Below are 17,914 nucleotides of genomic sequence, written 5' to 3' on the forward strand. Positions count from 1 at the left end.
CTTTGGAATTGTTTTTTTCAAAGAGCAAGTGTAAATATATCTCTTAGCAGATAAGATTATGTAGTTCAGTAATGGGTTCTTACCTAAAAAGCCAAACCAGATCAAAGTTTTTGTCAAATTAAGTGTTTGGATACGTTTATCATATACTTTATCATTATGTTCTCAAACCTTTGTTTCAATACCTCAATTAAACATTCTAGCACGACATGGTGTGATACTCGATTCTGATTGGCTGAGAGCTAATCAAAACCGTACTTAAATGGCAGTTTAAGACCGCTAATGAAGTGACCGATTGACCGCTTGATAATACAACGAACTTGTTGACCCTATTGTTTGTAAACAAACATGTCGGACATAGGCACATTTCTACCTCGGCAGCACCTTTGGTTTTGAGGAAGAATTTTTTTACCCTAATCCCAGTGGAGAAACTACGAAGCTGGAAAATCCGTCAGCAGCGCTAAAGCGGCAGTATATTCAAGCCGGATCTAGATCTAGCGGGCATGACGTCGACAACACGCGTCGGCCCATACGTCCAAACCTGACCGCTTCCGTCCCGGCCGTAATGCCCAGTCCTTCCACTTCCACTGTCCATGTATCCCACATTAAACGTGGCATGTCAGGTCTTCTCCAAATTGGGCATAGTAGGGGGGTTATCAACAATTATTTCCGTGAATAAAATTAGAGGCGACTAAACTTTGCGAGTTCACGGCTTGAACTGGGGTGATTCGATTGTCATAGAGTAGGGGAGATCAATAATTCGCTTTAGAAAAATCAAATAATTGTACTTGCTCACAGTATAAACTGTATTTTTTTATTTGTGTATGATACTTCTTACAAATACAAGCATACTCGTTCTTGAAATAAAGCATTTATGTTGTTGAAAATGTCTTATTTTGTTCATTACACAACCTGTCCCTCAATTGCAACGGAACGATTCCAAGCGATTTCCAGGAAAAAGGCCCCTTCATGCCTTGTGTTCTTGGACGCCAAACAGTTCGGTTTTAGAACGCTTTTCAGTCGTGCTAGAATGAAGATAAAGCTACTCTGTTGTCAATTTTGCGGTCCTTTATCGTTGATTTAAGACCGGCTTAATGTTTAATTTAGCGGTCTTAAATCAACGATAAAGGACCGCAAAATTGAAAAGCAGTAGCTTTATCTTCTAAGACACATTAAGGTTCTATATCATTTTATTTATCTGTAAACCATTGGCATACAGCCATGCACAATGAGGACTTGGAGCCTGAAAGTATGGTGTAACAGCAACTAAGAAGATAATGTCGCGCTCACACAGAGCTATTAAGAATTTATGATGTACGCACTTGGGCAGAAACCCTCCATTCAATATATTACAATATATATTGCAATATCACTTAAATTATTGCAATATATCGCAATATGAGAATCAGGGCAATATCCAGCCCTACTAAAGATATCGTTTGGGTTTATTTGTCACTACATCTTAATTCGCACTGAATGAGGGAAAACAATGGAACTCGAACCCACGATCTACAGATCCCACTAAGTCCATGCAAACTATGTATACATGCATGGACCACTGAATAATAACGATTGTAAAACTTTTGTTTGTGGGAATAACAATTTTAGCAAAACATGTTCCCGTTTCAACACATATCCTTGGAAGTGTGTACACATGTAAATGATGCTCGTCTACTGCAGATAACTTATTGTTCTTATTTGCATCGATGAAAAGTAAGTACAATTACAGTCCGTTTGGCTCAAAAGCGGACCGATGAATTGCAATCTAACTTGAAAACTAATAAACATAACATACTCAATCAAACGCTGATCATAATCAAAACATCATACCCACTCTGTGAGGTTTTTGCAGAAGTTTTGTCCTAAAAATAACAAACTATCATTAAAATATTGACACAGTTCAATGTTTGTTACGAGGGAGTGCAGAGAAAGGGATAGCCAGGTGTTCGAGAAGCACGTTCACAGACAAAGTTATTTATTCATTCACCTGTGCTGTGCCGTCTCCATCCGTTCTTGAACACCTGGCTGTCCCTTTCTCTGCACTCCCTCGTTGTAGACTAGTGTTGGGAATTGGTTAAAATCTCATAATTGATGATTGGTTTATTACAACCGATCAATCATCGAAAAAATTGGTTAGCGTCATTAATGAAATTTGTTAATGCACATAAAAATAAGGAATGTAGTTCTTTTTTGGGGTGTTTTGGCAAAATTCCACATCTTTAATGGATGACTAGTATGTCAGGAACATAAATTTCTTGGAGTCCTTAAGATAAATTCAATCATGACTTGAAACGAGCTTGTAGTGCTTATGAAATGTAACAGACAAAACCAACCTTGTGAAAAATATTGTGTATGAAAACAAGTGTTCCAGACTTGTTTGTGTTCGATTATGAGAAAACATGATAAATTGCTTGGTTGTTTAGTCACTGCGACCAATCTTCGATTATTTCAATTAATCGGACCACCACTATTGTAGACTGACAGTGACAATTCAAGTTGACACCACGGACTCATTGGTAACTGATCTCACAAAATAATTAATCCCTTTTATATAATAATATTATGTGTATTTATAAGGCGCTGAATTCAACACATAAGGCATGCTCAAAGCGCTACATATTTACAAATATTTACAAAGCAAAGGTTATGCTAGAACGAGGGTCAAATTTTTGGAAAGTTAAGTTATAGATTGTAATATTTTCTGAAAAGATGGGTTTTAAATGAGTCAATGGAGGGAGACATTTTGAGTTCAGTCGGGAGTTGATTCCACAACTGTGGAGCACCATAGCTGAAGGAGCGAAACCCGAATGCCCGGAGTTTCTGTCTGGGAATGGTGAGAAGGTGTCTATCTGCCGATTTTTAACATTCTGGAAGGATTGTGCTTGGTGACTAGCTCAACAAGGTAGTCTGGAGCCGTAACACTGCGAGGCAAGACTCAGGACCTTGAATTCAATTTCTCAGCCCATTCATCCTATGCTTGCCAAAACATACCTAGGTCCTCACGGTGTGATCACCTGTTGTTTTAAGAGATTAGCACGATGCAGTGACCTGGAACCTGTAAACAATACCCGCTGGCAAACTGGGGACACACCCCAAAAAAAAGACAAAGGTACAGGCGTTCTCACACTGCTTATTACCTCCCAATGAGCAAGTGCTGAGATTACAAGTAACAGGATGTTTGTTGTCACCTGGCCATTGACAGGTTGATTGGCTATTTTAGTCCAATATGGGGACAGGATGTCGGATTGTACAGATTAATAGTGTCATTGGGGGCCAGAAAATGGTGTCGGAATTCGGAATGTACAGATGTCGGATTTTCAATGTTTAAATGATGATAATATAGAAGAACGCTGCCGGGACCCAAAGAATATGTCGGAATTCACAGATTGTCAGATAATTCAGATGTCGGATTATACAGAGTCCACTGTAGTTGTAGTAAAATGGAAGGTTTGATTATTATTTATTCTTCAAAAACAGAAACGCACAGGTGATTTGGAGAATATTGGAATTGCTGCGGCAAAAACAATACAAATATAATATTTCTTTCCAAAACGTCACCGTTGAGTCCCATCCGGGATTCGAAACCACACCCTCAGAGTCAGTCACCAAATCGCCAGCAAACAAAGTCAGCCGCCTAACCCGCTTAGCCACCGCGACTTCGACAAAAAATGGAAGTCGGACAGCTGGTAGTCTAGACTGCTGACTTTGTGTACCCCTCTGATAAGTGTCAATTGGCACGGCTCCCACGGCCGAGAGCTATGGTAACTCAGTGCCATTTAGAAAGTGGTCAATGCAACATATGTTACATTTGGGATTACACTTTCTGAGTAAAGTACAAATTCTAGCACTTTTTGTGGGTTGAGTACTAGAATTTGTACATCATTCTCATATATTCTGTACGTGGTACGCTATATCTTCAAATATACTTCAAATGAGTATCTTAAAAATGCATGAAATATGTTGAAATTTCAACATACTAGTTGAAACAGTCACCCGTGAATGGCAACTTCCTCGTGGTGAGTGCTGGATAACCCTAATCGCTCTTCCCTCTTCCTGGAGTGAGTGAGTGAGTGTGGTTTTAAGCCGCTTTTAGCAATATTCCAGCAATATCACGGCGGGGGACACCAGAAATGGGCTTCACACATTGTAACCATGTGGGGAATCGAACCCGGGTCTTCGGCGTGACGAGCCAACGCTTTAACCACTACGCTACCCCACCGCCCCCTCTTCCTGGAACCGGGGCAGAATGCATCCTATTTTGACAAGTGACAAGTTTATTGTGTGATAAGGCCTCATGGCCAAAAGCAAATGAAAGTACATTTCAATATCGTATGCGTGGCAGCTCAAGTTGGCAGATTTCGTTTCAAGTATATGGACAGATTTTGTATATGTTCAGGATTGTTAGACGTTAACAGCTGATACAAATTTACCCTTGTAGGACACGTGAAATAATAAGGAGAGATAAGTTGCTCTCCTAGATGCTTATAAAATGGACAAACTAATACAAAGTGATACTCATCTTCTACAACACTAGAGCATAAAGTTGGTCGGTATCAATATTATTATCGTACCTTAATTTACAAATCTTTAATTTGTGTGACTAGAATCTAAATTTACAAAATATTCGCAATAAATCATTTTGACTAAACAGTTCTACGACATATCGTTCAGTGTCTAACAAAGATTTAAAGCTAGTATGAAAGGCGAAATCAGTTCTTTCCGATAGCCTACCATGCCAATCCTGGAACTGTATATCCTTGCAGCGTGTCGAAAAGGTATGCATAAATATATCATAATTGCCACAATCCTGTGATATCCAAACATAAGAAAAGTCCACCGAAAACAATAACATACGAAACCCTGTTACCCAGTTTGCTTTACCATTACTATCTTACAACTTGAGCATTCTGTAACACGCTTTAGGATAACGACCTGGTTGCATACAAAGAAGCCTACACCAATACCCGACACAGCGACTGAAATAACTTACACAACCTGGATATTTCCCAACATCACCCAATACAACACGAGTCGGAGTCAATTTAGAAATATTCAAAAATATACTTTGGACTTTCTCAATATCTCCTCTAAAAGTGAAACCCCATATTTCCGAGCCATATAATATTATAGGCATTGTTTTGGTATCAAATATTTTCTGGACTACACCAAATGGGAGTTTAGGATAAACTTTATTTAATTCATAAACTTGGAACAAAGCCTTCCTAGCTTGAACTGAAAGAGTTTCACAAGCCTTAGACCAAACTAATCTTGAGGAAAATACAATACCAAGATATTTGTAATAGGTGAGTCTGACTATTTTAACCTCTTTACCCGAATAATACTACTTCTCTACGCTCTCTAAATACCCTCCATTTCGAAACACTATTATATTTGTTTTATCTAAGTTAACCTCTAAACCCCACTTCAAACAATAATTGTGTAAGAAATCTAATTTTTGTTGTAACCCATTAACTGAATCGTCTACCAACACTACGTCATTAGTAAATAACAAGAGAATATCTTCTATTTAATCAGTGACAAAAATACCTCTTAAACTATTATTTCTAAATTCTATAGCCGACTCGTTAATGACTAGAGTGAATAGAACAGGGTTTAACATACAGCCTTGACGAACGCCGCAAGATGTTGAAAACGATTCAGTTTTACACCTATTCATTGCTATACATGCCTTGACTTTACCATACATATCTTGCAGGAGATTATACATTTTACGAATCCAGGACCAAATCCACCCCAAAATTGCAACCTAGGACAAAATCCATCCCTAATAAATTCCACCCTAAGAAAAAAAAACTAATGACATGTTTAGTCACAGAAATGAATTGTATTCATATCAGTCATTCATAATCGTTAACAAAAACAACCAAAATACATACGTAAGCACATTTTTGCATATATAAATATATATTCTTTATGTACGAATAACCATGATCTAGCAACTTCTAACCACCCTTGTTGTTCCGTATCACTTCCATGATGTATGGTGAAGTGGCATTTTTGACACAAACTATATATATACTATAGAAGCCTTTATCTTAAGTAAATGATCTCAAACTCATTTAAAATAAACAGGATGATCTCAAACTCAAACTCAAAGTGTGAGACTACTTAATGATACATGAAAGAGGATTAAGTAGTGATCAAAATGTGACAAATGGAGAAACCTTTAATGTTTGAAACAACATCTAGGAACAACAGCCAATTAGGAAAACGTAAATCCTATCAAATGAGAAAAACAACTCGATCAAAGATCAGGACTAACTAAAACATTTAACAATAGCAATTTGAGAAGGGTTTCCATTTTTTTGTTAAGAAGAGGTGGATTTTGTCCGGGGTGGCAATTTTGGGATGGATTTTGTCCGGGTGGATTTTGTCCGGTCACCACATTTTACCAACAACACCCTTATAATGTAACACATACAATAACTTCTGTCTGTCTGCAAAATCAAACGCCTTACGATAATCTATGAAGGCTCAAGAGACATGGCTCAATGATACCGTCCATACAGACGATTTACTAATTCAAGGTTTTCATAAACCATTTAGAAAAGACCGTTTAACACGAGGCGGCGGCGTGGTGTTAAGCAACACTTATGTGTGGAGAGTATGGAAGCATTAGACATTGCTGGTCTACAAGCGTTATGGGAAAAAATAAAATTTAAAACCAGAAATTATCTCATCGGTACGTTTTATCGCGCGGACAAAAGCGAACAGTACTGGGATCTGATTGACCATTCAGTTGGAATGGCAATCGATTTAAATCTGTTTACCGTTATCACCGGCGATTTTTTAACATAGATATTCTAAATGAAAACAAAATTAAGATTGAAACACTGAAGCGTTTGTATGGGATAAGTCAGATTATCAATGCACCAACAAGAATTACGCATAGCTCTAGCACATTAATTGATTTCATTTTTGTTACACATGAAAATAACGTGCTTAGCTCAGGCGTCTTGGACCCTGTATGTAGTGATTATTGTCCAATCTATATGACGATAAGAGATAAACTTAATAAAGTTGAGGCAACAACTAAAAGAACTGCCTACGACATTAATTCAATGGATACAGAACGTACTCGTAGACGTCTTAATGAAATTGATGCAGCCGAAATGTTTTCTTCTGATATTGACAAAGTAGCTGAAGATCTAACGACCAAAGTAAAGCATATTTTAAATATCACAACACCGAATAGACTGTTTAATGTAACGAAATCCGTTCTGCAATGCGAAAACGCAACAGTTTCCATAACAAAGCTAATATACGTAATCGTCCTTCCGACTGGGTAAATTTCCGATCAAGTAGAAACAAAGTGATCAGTTTGATACGCGACTCTAAAAGAAAGTGTGATTTGAGAATAAATGACAGAATAAATACATCCGTAGGTACTAAGACTTGGTGGCGTATGGTCAAACAATATGTTTAAAGAAAATCTGAATGCAACTACTTTCCGCCAATCATATCAAATGATGTTATCTACGAAGACCCCAAAGTCATTGTTAATGTTTTAAATGATTTCTTTGTAAACCAAGCTACAGCAGACTATCCGGATTTACAACCTCCAGACATCCAATTTGCATCTACTGCAGATACACTTAGTTCTAATAATCTTACACTGGAAGAGATTCAAGACATTCTTCTTTCCCTTGATCCATCAAAAGCAACAGGGTAGATGGTTTAGGGAATCGATATCTCAGAGCAACTGCGAAACGTTTATCTCCTTTGCTAACGAAATTATTTAACTTGTCTCTTCAAAAATCTAAATTTCCATCCATCTGGAAAGAAGCGTCAGTCATACCTCTTCATAAAAAGAATAGTGTTAATGAATGTTCCAAATACCGCCCGGTCGCGCTTACGAGTTGTCTGTCTAAAGTTTTTGAAAAATGTGTATTTAAATATGTTTTTAATTACTTCAGAGATAATGATATCCTTACCAATTTACAATCGGGTTTTATGCCGGGCGACTCTACCGCAAATCAGTTAACCTACTTGTATGATTTTATTGCGAAAGGCCTTGATGATGGTAAAGAGGTCAGAGCCGTTTTTTGTGATATAAGTAAGGCTTTTGATAAAGTTTGGCAAAAAGGCATAATATCAAAACTTAAAAGCTATGGTATCGATGGATCTCTTTTGAATTGGTTTGAAAGTTACATAGAAAATATATCACAAATAGTTGTCATTATTGGAAATTGCTCTGATCATAAAACTGTATTCGCTGGCGTCCCCCAAGGTTCCGTCTTGGGACCACTCCTCTTCATTGTGTACATCTACGATATAGTAAATGGAATAGAAAGTCACATTCGTCTCTTTGCGGATGACACCTCAATATATGTAATTGTAGATGATCACAATGTTGCCGCAGCTTGTCTCAATGATGATCTAAACCGAATCTCAAACTGGGCAGAAATGTGGCAGGTTAACTTTAACCCTAATAAAACAGAAACAGTAATTTTTTCTCACAGGCATAAAACTGATAGGATTCCGACCTTAAACATGCATCAAACCCCGATACAAGAAGTCCAAAATCATAAACATCAAGGCATAATTCTTCAGAGAGATTGTGCATGGAAAAGTCATATTGAAGATATTGTTCACAAAGTCAGTCCCATGATAAACTGTCTCCGAGGTTTCAAATATCGCCTTTCTGGGAAAACGCTTGAAACCATGTACAAGTAATTCGTGATGCCGATATTCGATTACTGTTGTTATGTTTTGGATAACTGTACGATTGATCAATCACTTCTCCTTGAACGGTTACACTTAGATGCACTCCGCACCATATGTGGCGCGGTTCGTGGAACTAGTCATGAAAACTTATATCTTGAAACTAAAGAAAACCATTAAAAGAAAGAAGGCGTGACATCAAATTGGTAAACTTTTACAAAATGAATAACAATCTCGCCCCAGGCTACTTATGTGAACTTGTACCTAAAACTGTTTCTGACAACAGTCAATACAATCTCAGAAACAATCACAAGTTACAAACAATAAACTGTAAGACAAAAAACTTATGAAAAATCATTCCTACCAGACACAATTAAAATTTGGAATTCGTTGCCTGACGACGTCGCGAATGCTAATACAATATGCGAATTTAAAACTCTGTTAATAAATTATGAATCCAACAATTATCTTGACCTGAATTATGGTAGCCGATTTTGCCAAATTGTACACAATCGTCTCAAGCTCGGCTGCAGTGATCTAAATGCGGATAAAGTCAACAGATATATATATATATATCAACTAATGCTGAATGCGCTTGTGGATACCACAATGAAAATGTTATTCATTATCTCTTTACATGTAAATTATATACTGCCATCATAAATAATGCATACTGTTATGTAAGTGGTCACAGCCTCCAAACTGTGTCATACGGAACACCGCCAACTACCAAAAAAGAAAATAAGAAGATTATAGAGTTTCTCCACCAATTCATTTGCAAGACTAAACGTTTCGATAAAACGGTCGAAACGAAAACAATTATCTTAACAAAAAGTAATGAAACGTAACTGCGAGCGCGTTGTTAATTACAACTCTCAATGCACATACGATGTTCCGATTTTAGATTTTCATTTTGTCAGTTTCATTCTGTCTTTTGTCTAGTTCTTGTGTGATCTGTTTGTGTTATATTTGTACTGGTGAGGTATTCAACAAAGGAAAGCTTTGCTTTTTTACGAAACCAGATTCTTTCAAGAATAAAAATATGTTTAAACCATCTATGAAGGCCGCATAAGACCGATGTCTTGACTTTCGAAGATACTTTTAACACAAAGATTGTAGCAGAAACATATTATCTACAGTGGAATATTTACTCCTGAAGCCATCCTGAGACTCATGAATGATAATAGTATTATCTGTCCAAATTCTTAACATTGACTCCAAAATAGATGTAAAAACCTTGCCCAATATGTCCATCCTATTGCTGGTCGTAAGAGGCGACTGAATGTGCTAATGTGAGGACGGGAGCCTGGTGGTTGAAGACACTGGTTCCAGGAATAATGCCCCAATGCGCCAATTCGATCCTTACTTATAAGAGCAGGATATTTTTCACATCGGAGTGGAGGTATATGTTCCAAATCCACTCCAAATGCTTCAAATGTCGAAAAAAATAATTCATGGGGCAAAATTCTGCAATAACAACACGGTATGTTCCCGCTATGGTGCTGCCCATGAGGCCTCTGAATGCACAAATACGATCAACAGTGCAAACTGCGACGGTGAACATTTGGCCTCATTTAATACTTGCCCCTTATATGAACGTGAAACAAAGCTCAAGTTGTTCACCTTAATCATGTTTTCTACAGCTTTTAATAGTTCATGATGACGCATGTTTTTATTGGAGTTAAATCTGAATGACATACTGCATTGAAGTGCATTCTGTTGAAGCAAACAACACTGACCATAAAAACCATGTTATGCTATTACCTTTATCATTATGTTGGCAAAACTTAGTGCCAGTACTTCAATTAGCCATTGTGCATTGGCCATGCACAATGGGGTGGGGGTGGGGGACCCTGAATGTATGGTGTAACAGCAACTAAGAAGATGATGTTGTAGAGCTATCATGAATTTATGATATACGCAGACCCCTACCAGCCAATACATCACAATATGTATTGCAATATCTCTTTAACTGTTGTAATATATCGCAATATCAGAATCAGGGCAATATCCAGCCCTATGGATTACGAGGCCGTTGCTTCAATTTGTATGTAAGGTTTTAACCGACAGGCAGTTTCAAGTCTCCGAGTGGGTTTAACCCTGTCTAACACAATATATAGTATAAAGATTAAATTAACAGTTTATCTAAATTTGTAACGATTCCATCGCTATTTCTGGATGATTTTAATATGTAATGTCGTGGAAGAAGCACGAATTCCATTGAAAGGCACCTGCAATTATGTTTTGATAAAATCCGTAAATGGTGTTTTGAAAATGGAATTAAATTTTCAAAAATAATATCTAATTATATCCAGTTTTGTCGAAATTATGAATGAAAGAAAATGACCAACTACCTATTTTAGGTGGTACCACTATTTAAAAAAGGAAGGAAGGCTCTTGGGTATTAGTTTTGTGTATCATTTTACCTCCTAAAAATATTGAAAGATGTTTCTAACTCAAAGTAGGGAAGTTGGTTGGTTTGTTGTTAACACCGCACTCAGCAATATTAAAGTAGGGAGGGATAAGAAAACCTTCTTCCAACTATACACAGGATTCATCCCTTCTAAACGTGATTACGGCTCCTTAGTTTATGGCTTGTAAGACCAATTCAAAATGATTAGATTAAATTCATCACCAATGACGTAGACTTAGCTTGGCACTTTTAGAACGTGGATTCAAAGCCAGTATGTGGAGGCTAAGGAACCGTCCCTGAGACAAGGTTGAATAAAGTTATCCCTGTTGAATGTTTTCTACATTGCTTTCTACGAAATCTAATCCAGCATATGACTCATCTCCATTATAAAGAACTCTACTGTAAAAGATATTCTCCTATTCGCCACTCGGATTACGATTACAGTCTGACATTTCAGTTGCTCAAATAAATCTTGAAATTATAGCTCTCACCAAAATGTTCTCTTCTTTACTGTGGCAGTTAGAAAAGCTAAGGGTGGATCTAACATTATAAACAGAAATCTGAAACCAATCAAATTATTTATCATAAAGAGTATTCTTCATTTTGTATCACTTGTGGTGAGAGAATCACGACCAAGCATTTCTTGCTTGACTATCGATGTTTCCATCACATGGGATAACTATTTCAAAGTTTCATCCTTAGTGAAGTCGTTCTTAGTTTTATAAAAGAGACTGATTTTTGCTCAGGTACTGTAGTTCATAAGTATTAGATTTGAATAATTTTAAGTTTGGTCGAATGAATACATAACTATGATTGTAAGTGGCCGTAACCTCAAAGGGGGTTGAAGTAGTGTAAATAGCGGGTATTTAAGTCCTATTTTATTCAATCATATTATTATTATCATATTATGATGTACATTCAGCTGGGGTGCATACTGGAAGCAAAAGGACGATCAGTCCCCATGGTCCTTAATGTGATGATCTACCTACAGTTGCTGGTGATCTACAGCGTATCTTTTTGTATTGTATTATTCTGTTAAACCTTCACTTTCTGCCACGAACTTAGCGAACACATCTCCTTTCCGCTTGCTTTCATCGCCTGTTTGGCCACGGGAAAGTCCACTGGTCTGATACAAATCAACTGCAATATCAACAATATTATCTTCAGTTAAGGAACACATATGTCACTTACAAATCTATAGTTACTGATCTGTCCAGGGATGGTGACACTGTTATCAGCGCCACTGTAACTGGATCCAGAATATTGCGTAGATGTTCTATTCTGAAGCAAATGCCATTTTAACAGCTTTGAAATCTATCAATTGTCAGACAAAACATAACCAATTAATCATATTTTCTGACTCTCTTTTACGTCATCAGGCTATAAATGATTTCATTCCTAAGTGTCCACTTATAATCAAAATAAAATATCAGATGATGAACTTGCCACTGGCCAATGCGACATCGTTGGTGACAGGGCAATTTCTGGTAACACAATGGCCGATTCTGTTGCAGAGCCAGAAATCAACAAATCTGTGACACTACTTTTTATCCCACTCTCCGATTACAAAACCGTAGATACATCCTACATCTGTGATTTAAAGCAAAAGACCTGGGACGCCAAGGTAGGTATCAATAAATTACATCAGATATAACCAACTATCGGTTAAAGTTACCTTGGTTGTCAGTCCAGATTTGAAAACCTCATTAAATGCAAATACAAGATATGCATTGTGTATCCCTTGTGAATAATGAATCACTGTGTAAAACTTGACTGTACTGATTTTTCCATCACAAGGGAATGGTCTTTTTCATAATGTTACACTAATCAACATTTAATCATGTTCTTGTAAAAAGAAATAGAATCGTGAGATAAACTGTGAATAATCGGTTTTGTAAATAGATCAATGATATTTTAAAATTGGTAGATTGAATTAGTAACAAAGTTTGTTACTGTTTGTCTCCTCAAAAAGGGTTCAAGTATTGCACAGTTATTGTACATCTAATCCAACCATATTCTATATGTTTGTTTTATTCATGACTAATTTTGTCCAAGTCACCAACAGCTGAAGCGTTGATGTAGATCCATCTAGGGTCCATGCAGGTAGCAAAAGTACTGTAAGTCCCCATGATCTAGTATGGTGATCCACTTTCAGCTGCTGCCGATTTACAGTCCATTTTATATCAAATTTTTAATCTGGCTTTAAATTCTGTTTCTGTGATATGGCTAGTTGTTTCTACTGTCCTTCGTTGACAGGGTGTTTATTATTGATATGCAATTATCATGAATTTAGACATTGCCTTTGTCACGATATGGCTGAAATACAGCCGATGTGAATTTAACACTCACTCACTCACTCACTCACTCACTCACTCACTCACTCACTCACTCACTCACTCACTCACTCACTCACTCACTCACTCACTCACTCACTCACTCACTCACTCACTCACTCACTCACTCACTCACTCACTCACTCACTCACTCACTCACTCTCTCACTTTCCAAAGATCCTTCATAGAAGTTGAATGATAATATGTTTCTATCTTGCTATAGGGATCACAATAGCAGCAGGTCAAGAAGCTGGAACATTTCCAGAAGTCCATATTATGTCAGCATAATATTATGATATGTCCTAGGGGCGCTAGCTATTGCCTCTCGTCTAACATTACATTGCAAGTCATCAGAAGACTAGCACTGCGTGTGATGATCACATATTCCTGTCTAACCCATGTTACAAGTTGGATTATTGCTGCTCAGTGATGAATGTTACCACTATTGTCTTCATTGCTTTAAGCACTGCTTCAGTTTTACACTGCCTGTGGATTAACTGCCACTCTCTTTTGTATTGTCATAGTGATACTTTTTTATTGAATTGCATTGATTTGTGACCATTGTCAGATTTAGTTAGTGAGTTACGATTAAGAGTCATATCGGCAGAATTTGTATCCATATCGCGACTAGAAGCATTACACATAAATAACATATAGAGAATGTTAATAATATTAAATAATGTCAATGGACAGTAAAATAAACAGATTATTACACACTGTGTACAATACTTGTGTGTTAACACAACACGACAGCACTAAAGTCAACAGTACATAACAGGCTATTGATCACCAAAAACTGAAGAGAGATCACCTTACTTGGGACCATGGAGCGTTACAGTACCATGGCAACCTGCATGGGCCATAGCAGGATTTACAACACCTCCACGGCTATTGACCATTTTTGCTAAATTAGCCAAATTAAAAGAACACATGTTCTCCGATTAAAGCATAGCAGAAATAAATGTACTGGAAAGAAGTTGTCTTAGATACCCTCTTCGGAGGACAGTAATTGTACGCCACTTCACCCCCTTAGATAGTATACCTTCTGACAGTCGCAGTTATTTATTGGTGTGCTATTGTATTATATTGCCTCTTAACTTCTACTTCTAATCTCTTTTGTATTGCCACATTGATACCTTCGTATTGAATTGCACTGATTTGTGAACTAAGTGACCTCGAAACAACACGATAAAGTACACAAACAAAGTATACCCCTTGTATGTGAGCATAAATTATAAACTTTGAACGCTTAACGCTAACCGATAACACAGTGGTAAACGTAATTCAACTTTATGTGTAATTACAATTAATTAACAATGAATCATCTCCTCATAAGACAAATAACAATTGCCAAGTCAGCAGAAAATGGCTTCAAGTAACAGTTGATAAAACATAAAATATATTCCTGGTACAAGAATTATTTAAAGATAAGTAAGAATTGCTAACTTTGTACTTTGCCCAAAAAAGTTGTATTGCCATCAATACAGCAATTAATACATCCTTGTTGTAACCCGTGTTAGGTGGTATAAACCAGTAGTATGACACTGGTGTTCCGACCGCAGATGGGCTGTATAGATGTATTTGTGTCTGAATCATCCCCTATCGTACGGTAAACACACCCTGGTGTGTTTGATTGTGGATCATGTTTGTATGTGCCTTTTTTAAAAGGCTCCAGCAATGATGGAAAAAAATATAGCTTTGGCGACTGAGATCATCATTGCTGAAAAATCAATTTTAGCAAAATGTCCGCTGCGTCACGCTGTTGTGCGAGTCGCGGTGTGTGTGTGTATCTCGGCTGAGCTATTCATCTATGTACAGCTCGCTGAGCTGGCTGGCCGGCTGGTTACGTTATTAAATGATAGTTTGAACCAGGTCCTTCATATTTACAATCCATTGCTCCTGCGGGATTAAAAATATGGTTGAATGTTGGTGGACCGTCTCTTTCTACCGCTAGGTGAACATCTTGAATCGATAAGTAGCTATTATTCGCTTATCGTTATCAGTTGTCTTCAGAGTGTGATGGTAACAGAGCTGGATTCACAATCCTAAGGTCCAGCGTTGTAATCGCAGTAACAGACGAATTTTTTGCGATCTGGATACCCTAGCCATGTGACAGGAGTATATGTGGGCCAGAAGTTCAAACAAGAACGTTTGATTCTGATGTTAAATTAAAAGTGGGTGTTCGTGAGAGAACATGACGAATTTAGGCTGTGAAATTGGAGTTGATGGCTGATATCACGAGAAAATAACTCTGACATATTGACGGGCTTGATTCATGATGCGCTAACACCCCCATTCCACTGACCATCAGAACCTCATCTGAAGCCCATCTGATCCCAATTTTGCGAACGTTTTAGCGTTCGGATGAGTTCCGATGAAACTTCACCCGACATCCTTTTTGGGGGTCCCTTTATTCCATAAAATCCAAAACAGATCCAACATTGATCGGGTTAATCGGATGAAAGACTGGTAGCGGCCTGATGTCTGTCCGCCATAATCATCGGCAGCCTCCGACTGATTCGACTGCAGTCGGATTGTAATTCAAGGGTGACCTGACACTAATCTGACACTTCCAACACTCTCCCGACACTATCCAAAATCGGCAGTTGAGTATAAAAGCAGGCTGCACCTCCTGACGGTACTAGTCATGGATCAACTTCCTCACAACGCTGCACCTCTGGGCTTTGTTTTTATACTGCAGCAACAAACTATGCAGAAAGATGCAATGACCCTTGAGGTCTTGAGAAGTACAATATAGAACAAACTTTATGGATAACAACTTCTTTTTATTCGTGAGTGCGACGTTTCGATACAGATTCTTGTACCGTTGTCAAGCAGGAGATGTTTCGATACCGATTCTTGTACCGTTGTCTAGCAGGAATGCTTGACAACGGTACAAGAATCTGTATCAAAACGTCGCATTCACGAATTAAAAAGAGGTTGTTATCCATAAAGTTCGTTCTATATTGTACTTCTCAACTTCTAAAAATGCCACTCAAAGAAGTTGTCCTGAGAAGGAGGCTGAGAAGGAGGCATAGACGACCGCGTCGTCGTTGGGTTCTACCATGGCTGCAAGCTGATCGAAGGCCGTTATATGGGCACTACACTAGACTCGTGAATGAACTGAGAATGGAGGATACAACGGTATTCTTCAATTTCTTGAGAGTTCCGCCAGATTCCTTTGATGAACTACTCCAGAGACTCGCACCAAGACTCACGAAGGGTCATACCAATGCCAGAAGAACCTGTTAGCCTGCACCATAAGGCACCTGGCAGCTTGCGATCACTGTCATACAGCTTCAGGGTTGCTCGAGAAACCATTTGCAAGTTTATCCCTAGACTAACAACTAGTCTCTGAAATGAACATATTTTACTGAAAAAAAGTTCATAGTAAAAAAATATAAAATATAATGAAAAGGAGCCCTGAGACCTTCTTCATTTTCAGAGACTAAACAAATCTGCAGAGGGATAATTTCTTGGAATTTCACAAATCATGCAAAGATTCTTATCACCCATTACTGCTTTAATTGTGTGTGACAGGAATATTTACTGCCCCCACCGCCTCCTGGTCCTACTGCCAGTGGTGTGGGCTGATTTGGGGTAATGAGTATCAAGTGTCGCCAAATCTATTTTGAGAGCAAGCAGGGATACCAGCTAAGGGTAGCATCTCTTGATATTCCTATCGCTGGACAACTGGATCTTACCCCAAAAAAATCCAAAGTTATCTATATTCTCCAAAATCCAAAGGTTGTGTCTGCACTATATGTGGAAGTTTAAATGATGTCGCATATATATAATGAAACAAGCAGAAAAAGTAATCAATATTCCCCGCAATGGCAAAATACTCTTCATGTATATGTCAGTTAGTTATGACTATGTCAAATGTTTTGGTGTGTATATAGCAGTGAGTGAGTGAGTGAGTTTAGTTTTATGCCACACTCAGCAATATTCCAGCTGTTTGTAAATAAGAGAATCTGGACCAGATAATCCAGTGATAAACAGCATGAGCATCAATCTACACAAATGGGATGCAATGATATGTGTCAACCAAGTCTGTGACTATATTACAAAGTGGAAGGAGAGTATTGAAAGGTTTTTAAGTTCTGCTCCGGAAAAGAGCACTACCAATCAATTTCAGTCAAAGTCAAACTTGTTGCCATGGAAACACAAACTATGTTTTATTCAGAAATCTAAAACTACCAAAAGGCACCAGTATATCACCAGGCCTATCTATGTGCCAAGTTTGGTGAAGAAAAATTCAACAGTTTTAAAGTTCTGTTCTGGACAAGATGACATCCTCATAGCCACAGCCTCCATGGAAAGTTACGTTTCCAAGGAAACCGGAAAAATAAAGTCATATCTTGGTCTAAACCCCAAAAGGCACATCTATGGATCATACTCGACATATGTTCCAAGTTTGATGAAGCTTGCATGTATAGTTTGGAAGATCTGCTCCGGGCAAGATGACATCCTCATAGTCACAGCC

At 37.8% G+C, this 17,914-nt stretch overlaps 1 long non-coding RNA gene across 1 annotated transcript; it reads right to left on the reverse strand.

Moving 5' to 3' along the window:
• Positions 1-2,711: 2,711 nt before the first annotated feature.
• Positions 2,712-15,196, reverse strand: LOC124265513. The gene is made up of 3 exons (XR_006895471.1): positions 15,187-15,196; positions 4,885-4,887; positions 2,712-2,821 (listed from the first exon to the last, which is right to left on the reverse strand). It is a non-coding gene; the product is annotated as an uncharacterized LOC124265513 (long non-coding RNA).
• Positions 15,197-17,914: the final 2,718 nt, after the last annotated feature.

The sequence above is a fragment of the Haliotis rubra genome, unplaced genomic scaffold, assembly GCF_003918875.1.
Source record: "Haliotis rubra isolate DU_JTF1 unplaced genomic scaffold, ASM391887v1 Scf1213, whole genome shotgun sequence".
NCBI lineage: Eukaryota > Metazoa > Mollusca > Gastropoda > Lepetellida > Haliotidae > Haliotis > Haliotis rubra.